This window comes from Miniopterus schreibersii, assembly GCF_964146895.1.
Source record: "Miniopterus schreibersii genome assembly, chromosome: 5".
Lineage (NCBI taxonomy): Eukaryota > Metazoa > Chordata > Mammalia > Chiroptera > Miniopteridae > Miniopterus > Miniopterus schreibersii.
Window position 1 is genome coordinate 17,846,731 of NC_138106.1, and position 10,799 is coordinate 17,857,529.

Sequence of the window (10,799 nt, forward strand, 5' to 3'; positions counted from 1 at the left end):
AACAAAATTCTGAACTCTGTATCTGTTAGCTTGCTTGGATCTATTTCATTTAGTTATTTTTCTGGAGATTTTCTTCTGTTTTTTCCTTTGTGACATGTTTCTTTGCCTCTGCATTTTGGCTGCTTCCAGGTGTTTGTTTCTATGTATTAGGTAAAGCTGCTCTGTCTCCTGGAATTTGTAGAGTGGCTTTGTGTAGTAGGTGTCCTGTAGGGCCCAGTGGCTGAGCTGGGCCTTCTAGGTGCTTCCCTGTGTGGGCTGTGTGCACCATCCTGTTGTAGTTGAGCCTTGGTTGCTGTTGGCATCACTGGGAGGAATTGACCCCCAGACCAGTTAGCTGTGAGGACCAGCTGCAACTACAGCCAAAGAGCTGCTGTGCTGGAGACACCTCTATGGAGCAGGGTTTACTTCAGTGGGGCTTTGGTATTCACCAAGTGCGCCCCTTGAGTGTCACTCGTGGATGTGGTAGGGCTGTAATCCAGCGTGGTCGAGTCTGGCCACCAGGTGCACTGTCTCTGAGGCCTCCTGGGAGGTGCAAAGTCAGCCTGTGCCAGTGCCTTGCCCAGGGCCACCCAGCATGAGCTACACAGCAAACCATAGTTGGCTGCTACTTGTGCTGGGCTTGGAGGTGTCCAGGAGAGGCCAAGCTATGAGCCAATGCAGGCTGCCGCTAGTGCCTGGCCTGGGGCCACTTATCAAGCCCTATGGGGCCCGCTGCTGCTTGTTTGAGAGATTTTAGGAAAGTCCTAAGCATGGGGCTTGAGAGGCCACTTGCACAGAAAAGCCCCTGGAAATGGCCTGGATGAGCTGCAGGTGGGGAGGGGCGGGGCCTCCGGGAATCACGGGGCAGGGCCAAAGGTTCGAGTCAGGTGCTGGCGATTCAAATATGGCGCCTGCCTGCCGGCTGTGTGCGGGGAGGACTCGCCACAGGAGCCATGGCCTCCGCCAGCCCTTCTGCCCGGGAGGAAGCCGCCCTCCGCCTCTCGCCCGGATCTCAGGCAGGTTAGTTCCCCCCGAGTGTCCCGGGTCCTTTCCGGCTGCTGCCCGGCGCTGGGCTCAGAGGGAGCGTCCGAGTGAGTCCGCGCCGGGCCCTTTAGAGGAGCTGCTGGGGCTCCCGCAGCCTCCGCGACCCTCAGCCACAGTCCCCGCTGGTTTCACAGCCCGAGGTTGTGGGGACGTCTCTTCTCGGCCCTGGAGCCCTGGGCTGGGGCCCTGCTATGGGGCTGGGACCCCTCACTGCTCTGGGAAACCCTCACCGCCTAGATGTCCTCCTGGGTTTACCCCTTAGCACTGGGTGTGGGCCTGCGGAGGCATCTCTGGGATTCAGCCCAATCCGCCCGTGTCTCCGCCCCTCCTCCCACTCTTGATGCTCCTTCAGTTCCCTGGTTGTGGGGCTTCTGTGCAGCCAGAGTTTAGGAGGCTCTGAGTGATGGTGGTTCTGTATTTTAGTTGTGATTTTGATGTGGTTGAGGGAGGCGGCGGGTGCAGCTGTTACCTGCGCCGCCATCTTGTTTCCTCCGTATTGTATTTTTTTAAAAAAAATATATCTTTATTGATTTCAGAGAGAGGAAAAGAGAGAGAGAGATAGAAACATCAATGATGAGAGAGTCATTGATCGGCTGCAGCCCGCAACCCGGGCATGTGCCCTGACCGGGAGTCGAACCCCAGTCACCTGGATCCTAGGTCGATGCTCAACCGCTGAGCCACACCCAGCTGGGCCCTATTGTATTCTTAGATAGAGTGAATTACTAATGGGTTGTATGCATCTGTTGGGTACTGTACAACTTATTAAACTTGAGGATAGATTGAACACTGCCATCCTCATTGTCTATTCCATACTGATTTTTGCACAGTACTTTTTAATCACAGCCACTGAAAACCCAGCTTTGCAAAGATTTGACATCACTGAAAGGAATGTAGCAAGACTGTGTTAAAAGTGACCTGCTGCAAGCTAGTAGTTCCCCTTGTGTCCCTGCAGTGGCTTGGGGTGCCTTAGTGTGAGCCATGGTGTATGAGTATTTTTATTTTTTTCCTTCTCAATTTAGTTGCCTTAACTTTGAAGGATATGTCCAAAATACACTTGTGTCCTTAATAATGAAAGAGTTCTCTTTCTTTGTTTTGACATTTAAGAATTGGAATATTTTGCAAAAATATAGATACTCGAAAATCTCAATGTATCTTCCTAGGCGTGGAGAAACAGTTATACCATATATTACATCATGTATACATGTGCAGAATGTGCCTAGGCCCAGGTTTGATGTATGCTTTCATTTGCTTTGTCAGGTAACTTTTGTTACTATGGAGGCTTAAAACCACCCTATACGTTTTAGACCTGTCCTATAGAAATGATTATTTTAATTTACTGAATTTACACCATGCTGAATGTGCTATCTACACATTTGTTACTAGATTGATTTCTCTTTGTAAAACAAGGGGAAATGGTCACATCACGGACACTTTTAAAAACCACATTTCTGTTAAGAGACAGTGATGGTGTTCCTTGAATGTGTTTTCTGAATTTAGAGGTGTGTTTCATTAGGCAGAGAGCGGGAGTCAGCACTGCTCACAGTAGTTTGGAAATAAATTGAACTTAAAGCTTACTAAAGGAGTATAGCTGTCTTGAATGTAGTTTCACGTTTGTGTGACTTCTTTATCCTGTATCTCAGGAGAGAATCATTGTAGAAAATGTAAAAATTCCTCTGAGAAACAGGAATGAGTCCATTCTGAAATCTTAGAGTATTAACGACTAGAGTAAGATTCTTAGTTTAGTTGTTAGGTGTAATTTTGGGAATGTGTATTAGAAATAAGTTTGTTCCTAATTCTGCTGATAAAACAACCTGAAATTCAATAAACTTGATTTACTTCTGACTCCAGATGGCTGTGTTACTTTGGGCAGAGCACCATCTCCTGGGCAACAGTTAACTGTAATATAGGAATAATAATTCCAGTGCGGTCCAGTGAGAGTATGGAAAATGAATACATTATGTATGAGACAACGCTTCACCTGTAAAATGCTAGGGTAAGCATGGTCTGTTCTTTAAACATGGCAGTGCAGATAAAACATGATGTGGGATTAATAACCGCTTTGTGCTCAAATAGCTGGGACAATTCAGGTAAATTTACACTCTGCCAGATCTCCATATTTTGTGGATGGGGTGTGATACCTTGCTTTCAGTGATACGAGGGCTATGTATGCATCTTTATGAAAATTATACCACATGGTATCCCTAAGAGAGGGAGCAGAACTCATTGTCTCCTGTCTGCTGATCTCCCAACTTGTACTTGAAAACGTGTCCAGTTTCTTTTGTTTTGGTTCTAGTGTTGTGTGCAATAATGAAGTATTTGACCTCCTGCAGTTGGGGAAAGAAGTTTGGGACAATATCTGATGTGATAAGTCAGCATGTGAGTAATTGCAGAATAAACTATTCAGGTAATTCTTCCCATAAAATCTTGAGAGGTGAGGAAGACACCGCAAGCTCATGTGACGTTCAGGTGCTCTATGTCACTCCTTGGATTGGAGCCGAGTCTTGGCAGGCAGTAGGCTATGGAGAGGTGGAAGGTGTGGAATATTCCAGGTGGGTGGAGGCCAGAAGGAGCTGCAAGTGAATAAACTTGGACAACCTTGGATTGTTTGGGAGGGTGGAACTGGAGAGTTGGTGCAGAATTGTGGAAGGCTGGGATGCAGCCACGGGATTGCACTGTGTCCAGTGGGCGTGTACTGGACAAGGCAAGTGAGCTGAGAAGCTGCTCTGCGGCAGCCCAGCTGCCCTGTAAGACAGTGGATCAGCACATGTCCCTGGCTGTAAACAAAGTCTCCGTGATGAGCATTGTCAGCCTAGTCAGCCACAGAAACTCTCTCCATGCTTTTTATATGGTCTAAGTGACATGCTATGTGTTTGAGAACAGCCTTCAGTATGGCTTTTTGAGACCCTCCACAACCTAACGTGTGCCTGCCAACCCAGCCTAACTTTGCCTGCTGCAGCCAGGTCGAGCCTGTTGTGGGTCCCTCGTGCCCCTTGCCGTTTCCCTTCTCCCCTTTCTCCCTATTGCTCCCCCTGCCTGGAATGCCAGACCGGGGCCCTCATGACCCCTCTGTAAACATTATCAGGTTTCACAGTTCACCCTCATGCCTGTTGAATGTAGGGTTCCTTCCCAAGCTCCCACTACTTATTGAGGAGTTCCATGGCTATTTATGTTTATCTCTTATTTCTACTTCACTTGTTTATATTTATTTTCTTCAACCAAACTAAACTTTTCTAAGGCGGCAGGGTCAGTGAGTTTTTTTTGTCTTTGATCTCTTAGGGCCTGGTTCATAAAATGCAAAAATGAAGTGCTCTTTTAAAAAGACCTGCAAGAAGAGGACAAGGCTTACTTCAGAGGGAAAATGTCCAAAAGGATTCCAAGGATCAGACACCTAACTGGGGAAGCTAAGCCCAGGCAGGTACCATAGCCTACACCCTTGCTTCCACGCTGGAAGTCCCCAAATAGGAAACCACTTACATTTTCCCCTGTGTGTGAAACCACTTACATTTAGCCCCCGTGAATTATAAGTTAAAATATGAGTGCTCAGAGAACAGCATGCTATTACTGGGGATTTGTTCACTCTTAATGAGATTGGGTGGCATAGGTCCTCTCTCAGGGAGGCAGAAAAGTGCAGCATTCAAAGTCGTGGGTGGTAGTCCTGGCTTCCGATGGGCTGACCAGTTTCCATGGTGCTTGTGGTTAGACCGGCCCATTGGCAGTTCAGGTTTCCTTTAGAAACTGTCTCGTTAGTTTTTCTCTGGACATCTTGTAAGTGCTCTCTCATAAAGATAAAAGGAGAATTTTAGAAAAGAAGGTTAGGTAATTAAATCTCAATGAGGGTTGCAAGCTTGTTTTTCAGCTTTTGTTGCTGCAGGGAAACACTAGTTCATGACTCAGAAAGTGAAGACTAATGGTGTTATCTTAGGAGGTTTATTTTTTAGTGCTAATATGCTGCTGAGTGGCCTGGCAAACTCAAGGCAGCCAGAGGCTGCATTTATTTTGTGGTTTAAGGGTAGAAGAGCTAGAGATTTATTATCCGTCGTAATTACTATAAACATGTTGCATTTATTCAGTGAGGGGAAGGCATATATAACTTGACATTTATTATCTTCCAAGCAAATGTGAGTTCATTTATGGCAGTAACTATTGATTGAGCACCTGTTCTGTGCGAGGTGCTGTGTTGGACTCCAGAGAACAGCTCCAAGCCTGGAAGAGATCATGTCACATTTCATTCTTCTGGGGGATGGTGAGGGCGACACCATGTTTTAAATATCAGGAGATATTATGTAGAAAGAATCAAGATTTTTGGCTTCCCTTGAAAAATGAAAGATTTGTGAATGTGCCAACCGTCCCAGGGGACAAAGCTGGCTGCAGCTGCATTGCTATTGCCCTCTTGGGAAGCAGCATGAATGTCCAGTTCTCCACAGGGAATCTAGATGGGTTAAGGAGCTTAATTTAAAAAATAAAACAAGTTTATGGAAAAAAATGCAGGGGACTAATCTTTGTCATACTGTGTGTGGACAGATTTCCTAAACAAGACTCCAAATAGTTTATACTGTACATTAAAGTTTTATTTTTATCAGAATTAAAGGTTATTACTCGACAATGGGCATCATAGAGATGCAATCTACAGGAAAACAGATTGGAAAGCTATTTTCAGTGCATAAAACAAACAAGGAATTACCATCAAGAATATTCAAGGAATTCTTTAACATAATTTTAACTTATGGCAAGAAAAGTCAGAAACATAGACTGTTGATGAGCAATGAATAGGAAGGGAAATTTGTATAATTATTAAATATCTTAAGTGAATATAATCAGCAAATTCAATTTAAAATAAAATGACTCCATCTTTCCATAATCCAGTTGGCAAAAATTCAGAAGACAGATAATATCGAAGAGTGGCCAGAAATGTGGGGACAGGAGAATCCTCGAGTGCTGCTGGTGGAGGTGTAAACAGCTCTTATGAGCTATGTGGGCAGTGCAGAGGGAAATGAAGGCTATGTATGTGGTGTGCCTAGAAATGCCCTGCCTGTAGTCATGTCAACATCGATAGTTCTGCCTGACTTGAGCAGCTCCACTGCCAAACACTAGTTATTGCAGTTTCCTGCTATCCAGGCACACATTTGTGATCCTTCTATTTTGTTGTTCTCAATGTGAGCATACATCTCCACTTAATAAAGTCCTCCTGTGCATCAAACCGCCAGGTGCCCTATTCCACCTTTGCAGTGTTTTTCTACAAACCAGAGGGAAAATTTCTGCAAATTAAACTACCTTAGTGCTGCCGTATCTGAGGTGGTTGGATTTTACAAGGCCCCTTTGCCCTCTTCGTTTTCTGCATGTCTGTACGTTGATCCGCTCTGTGCAGACCTGGCTAGGCGAGTGAAGCACCCTCCTAGGAACTGGGTTAATGATAAGCCCAGATCTGGGTCTCTGAAGAGTGACGCTGCCTTTCATTTGCAGAGTCTGGACGCCCTTCTGGCCTTTTCCATATTGAAGTTTTGCAGTGACTGTGAGATTCAGAGAGCACATGCATGCGGGATGGAGATGGAGGCAGGGCTTCCAGTCATCAGCAGAGGGTCTCCTGGCAGGCTGGATTTTAGATTTTTCACTTTTCTTTTCCATTTGGATTTCCAAATGCTTTTCACTAGTTAAGTCTTTAAAGATGAGAACATCAGCTGAATTGTACCAGAACACTGCAGCCTCGGTCCCCCTGGGGGCCAAGAACAACTGCTGAACTCTTCCAACTTAGGGCTGCACAGCAGCATCTGCTTAAGTCTCCAGTGCTTACCTCCTCAGACAAAGGGACATCACACAGCACTGGGGTTTTGTGATTAAAAAAAAAAAAGAATCAGTGAGTGTATCTTATACCTCCGTTTTTTCAGTATCTTATGCTTCGTGTTGATGTTTCTGGTTTAGGAGGAGTTGAAGTGATATTGTAATGCTTAGCAGAGCAAAGTCTGTTGCTTCGTGTTGAGTCACTCATTCATCCAGTAAATGCTTTCTGAACACATGTGTCATGCGTGTGGCTCTAACTCTCACCAGGTAATTGTTAGGTTGTCCTCTGCCTTTGTTGATGAAATCGTGTATTGTGTTTTTTTTGGAATGCTCTACATTTGCTACATAGCTTTTCAAATTGTTAAATAGGGAGCTGATGTTCTTGAAAATGGAAGGAAGAGATATTGGTGCCTTCTAACTGTCTTGACTTCTCGAGAACTCAGCGGTAATCTGGACTGTTAGGTTTTAGAGAACATCATCTGCTTCTCGCACTGCGCATTTTGTGAGTGGTGGGGTGCACTGTGTTTAGTATAGTATAGTATAGTACAGTATATTACACTACAGTGCAGTAGATGGGTGCACCTCAGATTCACTTAACAGCTCAAGCATCACCTCTGCTATTATCTAGCCTTGTGATCTTGGGTGTCTTAAATGTCTATGCTTCAGTTTACTTAAAATTATAGGAATGTTTGTACTTGGAATAACTAAAAAAATTAGGCGAGGTACTGTAGGTGCTTTGTACATAGTAGTAGATGCTCATTAAATGTCAGCCTCTCCTATGGCCTCCTAAGAGGAACATAAAGAGGGTAGAAAGCCCAGGGCTAGTCCTCAGGAACTAAGAGTCTAATTAAGGAGATGAGGCATAGCTTCTATGTAAAATCACCACAGAACATGCCTCTGAGAAGAAACCTAAATAGCATGAATTAACTACAGCTCATTACACCAATTCTGGAAATGAAAAATTGACTTTTCTAAAAAAGTGCATTTATTTATATGTGATGTCCAGAAGGCTTTTTATAAACCAACAACCCTTCTTGGGAAAGTGAAATGATTGAGTTTTAAATTAATCTCTCTCTCTTTCTCTCTCTCTCTCTCTCTCTCTCTCTCTCTCTCACACACACACACACACACACACACACACGAATATCATAGTGACTCAGGGATCCATCAGGACGTTCGGATGAAAGTTCTGCAAATGTTTGATCCATGTGGTGACAGCTCAAAGAACATGTTATTTCTTATGTTTGCAAATAACTATCTAAATGGAAATCTGTTTGAAGAGATTCTATTTAATGTATGTGCCCTGAAAAGCAATTTCTCTTGCTCTATTTTATATTAAAAGAATTGAAAGCCTTATATTTGCATGTCTTCATGCTTTTTGAGGTGCAGACCATGGCAGTAGAACTTGAATATGTCATTTGATAGCTCTAGGTCAATGTGGGTCAATGCGAGATCGGTGATCTCCAGCAGGGGCCTCTTTGGAAGTGGTTATTTAAAATCCTCACTGGTCTTATGACAGCAGGTTCAGTGGAAAGAGCAAGAGCTTTGAAGATAATGAGACTTAGGTTCTAATACATTTTTCTTGGAATGGGGTATTCAAAAGTTGCTGGAATGGAAGTGGCCACATTCACATAGGAAACATGGAACTTGAGATCAAGGACTGATACTTTTCTCATGTTAACTGCTATTAAAACACCTCTGATGATCAAAATTGTCCCAAATGGTGAGCAGTGTAAGATAGGCCACTTGGGACCTCCCCAAAGGGCACTGACTAGGAAGGTGACCCCAGCCCCATGCCAGTGCTTCAGTTATCTTGGGAAAGGAGATGGTTCTGGGCACAGCTTGTGTCTGAAGTCAGAACTTCCAGGCTTATTCTTTAGAACTGAGCTTAACAATACTTTGGAGGAAGTCTTAATGACCAGCTGGGTGTCTGCTGACTTCCCATCTCACAAAGCTGCTGGTGTCACACATCGGGGCAGTGTAGCTGCAGGTTCTTTGATCACCTTCTGGGATGGTTGGCTATTCTGAAACCTGGAGGTGGTGCTTGTGACCTTGAACTCTGTGAAGTTGGGGTGGGAGATGGTAGGTGAAGGGTTGGGAATAAGATGACTCCAGGTGTGGTGAGGATTAAAAAAGGGAACTGATGGAGTGTTTAAGGAATTCAGGGATTGGGAATTCCTAATTCCTCCTCCCCTTGGAGAAGCAATGAACATAAATCAACAGCAGAGTTGGGACACTTGAATACAGGTCTTGTTCTGCCTCTGGTTCTGATTGTCTCTCTAGTCTGAGCCTCCCTAACGAGCTGATGTACGTATGGACTACAGGCAATAGGAGTAGCTTATTTGGCTCGCCTTTCCCTTGATGCAGGATTCCCCACTGCTCAGGTGTCAGTGGCCCCTGTTCCTGAATCCATGCTCAGCTCATTTGGAGTGTCTTCTAGGAGCTCCTGCACCCACAATGTACTTTTTGAGGAGATACATGTAAACTTTTGCTTTTCTCTCCCTGTATTGGAGTGTTTTCAGAGGCGGTGAAGTCAGAGCTCTACATGGCATTATTCACAGCTCCCTGCATAAACCTGCACCAGTCTCCACCTCAGTGGGTGCTGGGGACAAAAATACTTATTTTACTTGCTTTATATAGTTGATGCTAGATTAAAGTGAGCAAATGCATTGCAAGAAGACTCTTTATTCAAAATGGAAGAGCAGAATGAAATTTAATATGTCCTTGAAGTAAATAAGAGAGTCTCTGTTAAAGCCACCAACAAAAGACCGTAAGGAACACACTTACTGAAATGAAAAGAAATGAGGTTTATTTTACTTGCTGTAGCAAGACTACAAGCCTTCCAAAGGAGCCGTGAGGAGCTGGGAGAAGCTTCTTATAGGATGTGGGTGAGTGCTGGGTGATTCAGGGTGGGTCTAAGGCTGTAGAGGCCAACTGTGGATCAGGTGTTTCAGGAAACAGCAGCGGTTCTGTGATTGTGTATCTTAACAGTGTTTGTCAGTCAGTCAGGAGGACCAGCCTGGGCTGGGCATACTCTTTATTAAGGTAAAGGAGCAGCAGTCTCTCCTGTTAAACAGAAGGGGGGGCTGTTTCACCATTTTTGTGGTTGCAGAGTGGCCTTACCTCTGTCTCATTCCCAATATGGTCATGGAGTAGCCTTGTTTAGACATTGTTTCTGTTCTCTGAGTGTGGTTTATATTCGAATGGGAACAACATGGCCTAGATTCTAGCAGGGCTGCTCTCGCACCTGGTTTTATGTATATTTACTTACCCCTCTTCTGGAAGGCAAAAAAGGTCATATTCTGGAAGAGTGCCAAGGCTGACCATGGGGACAGAGGGTCTTCAACTGGGTTTTGGAGGTTGTATAAAAAATGAGAATTAAGTTACAGAACCAAACCAAAATGGGGAATGTCAACCACCACAAAAACTCCAGGAGTGGAGCATTAGGGGTGGGTGGGTGATGGGGAGGTGGGCCAGAGGCAGGGTGCAGCTTCTCCTGCAGGCAGAAGTCTGCACACAGTACTTGTGAGGAGGCCACAGAGGTGTGCAGAATTACTCTTTCCTGAGTGTAAATCCAGCAACCAGATCTCTCCCAATAGCAAGGCAAAATCATCCCCTTTCCCTCGTTATTACCTTCCAGTGATTCCTTTTCCATATAGTCCAGATCTATATGCACAATCTTCATTTTAATCTTTATTTCATCTAGGTAAAAATGGGAGCAGTAAACTAGCAACACTGGTTACTTCTGGGAAGTGATACCCAAGGGTTCAGGGAGAAGTAGTCACTCTTTGTTTTATACATATATATTATTTACACTTTATGATTTAATGATTTTTAATGAAATTATTAAAAACAAAAAAATGAAACAATGTAAGAAATGTCAGGGTGGTGGAAATGTGATTTGCCACTGGGGATGCTCTCTGAGGGGTGATTTTAGAATTAATATTTCCCTTTTTTTGGAAGGAAAATTCAACATTTCCTTTTGGGAAGGGGCTGGTATA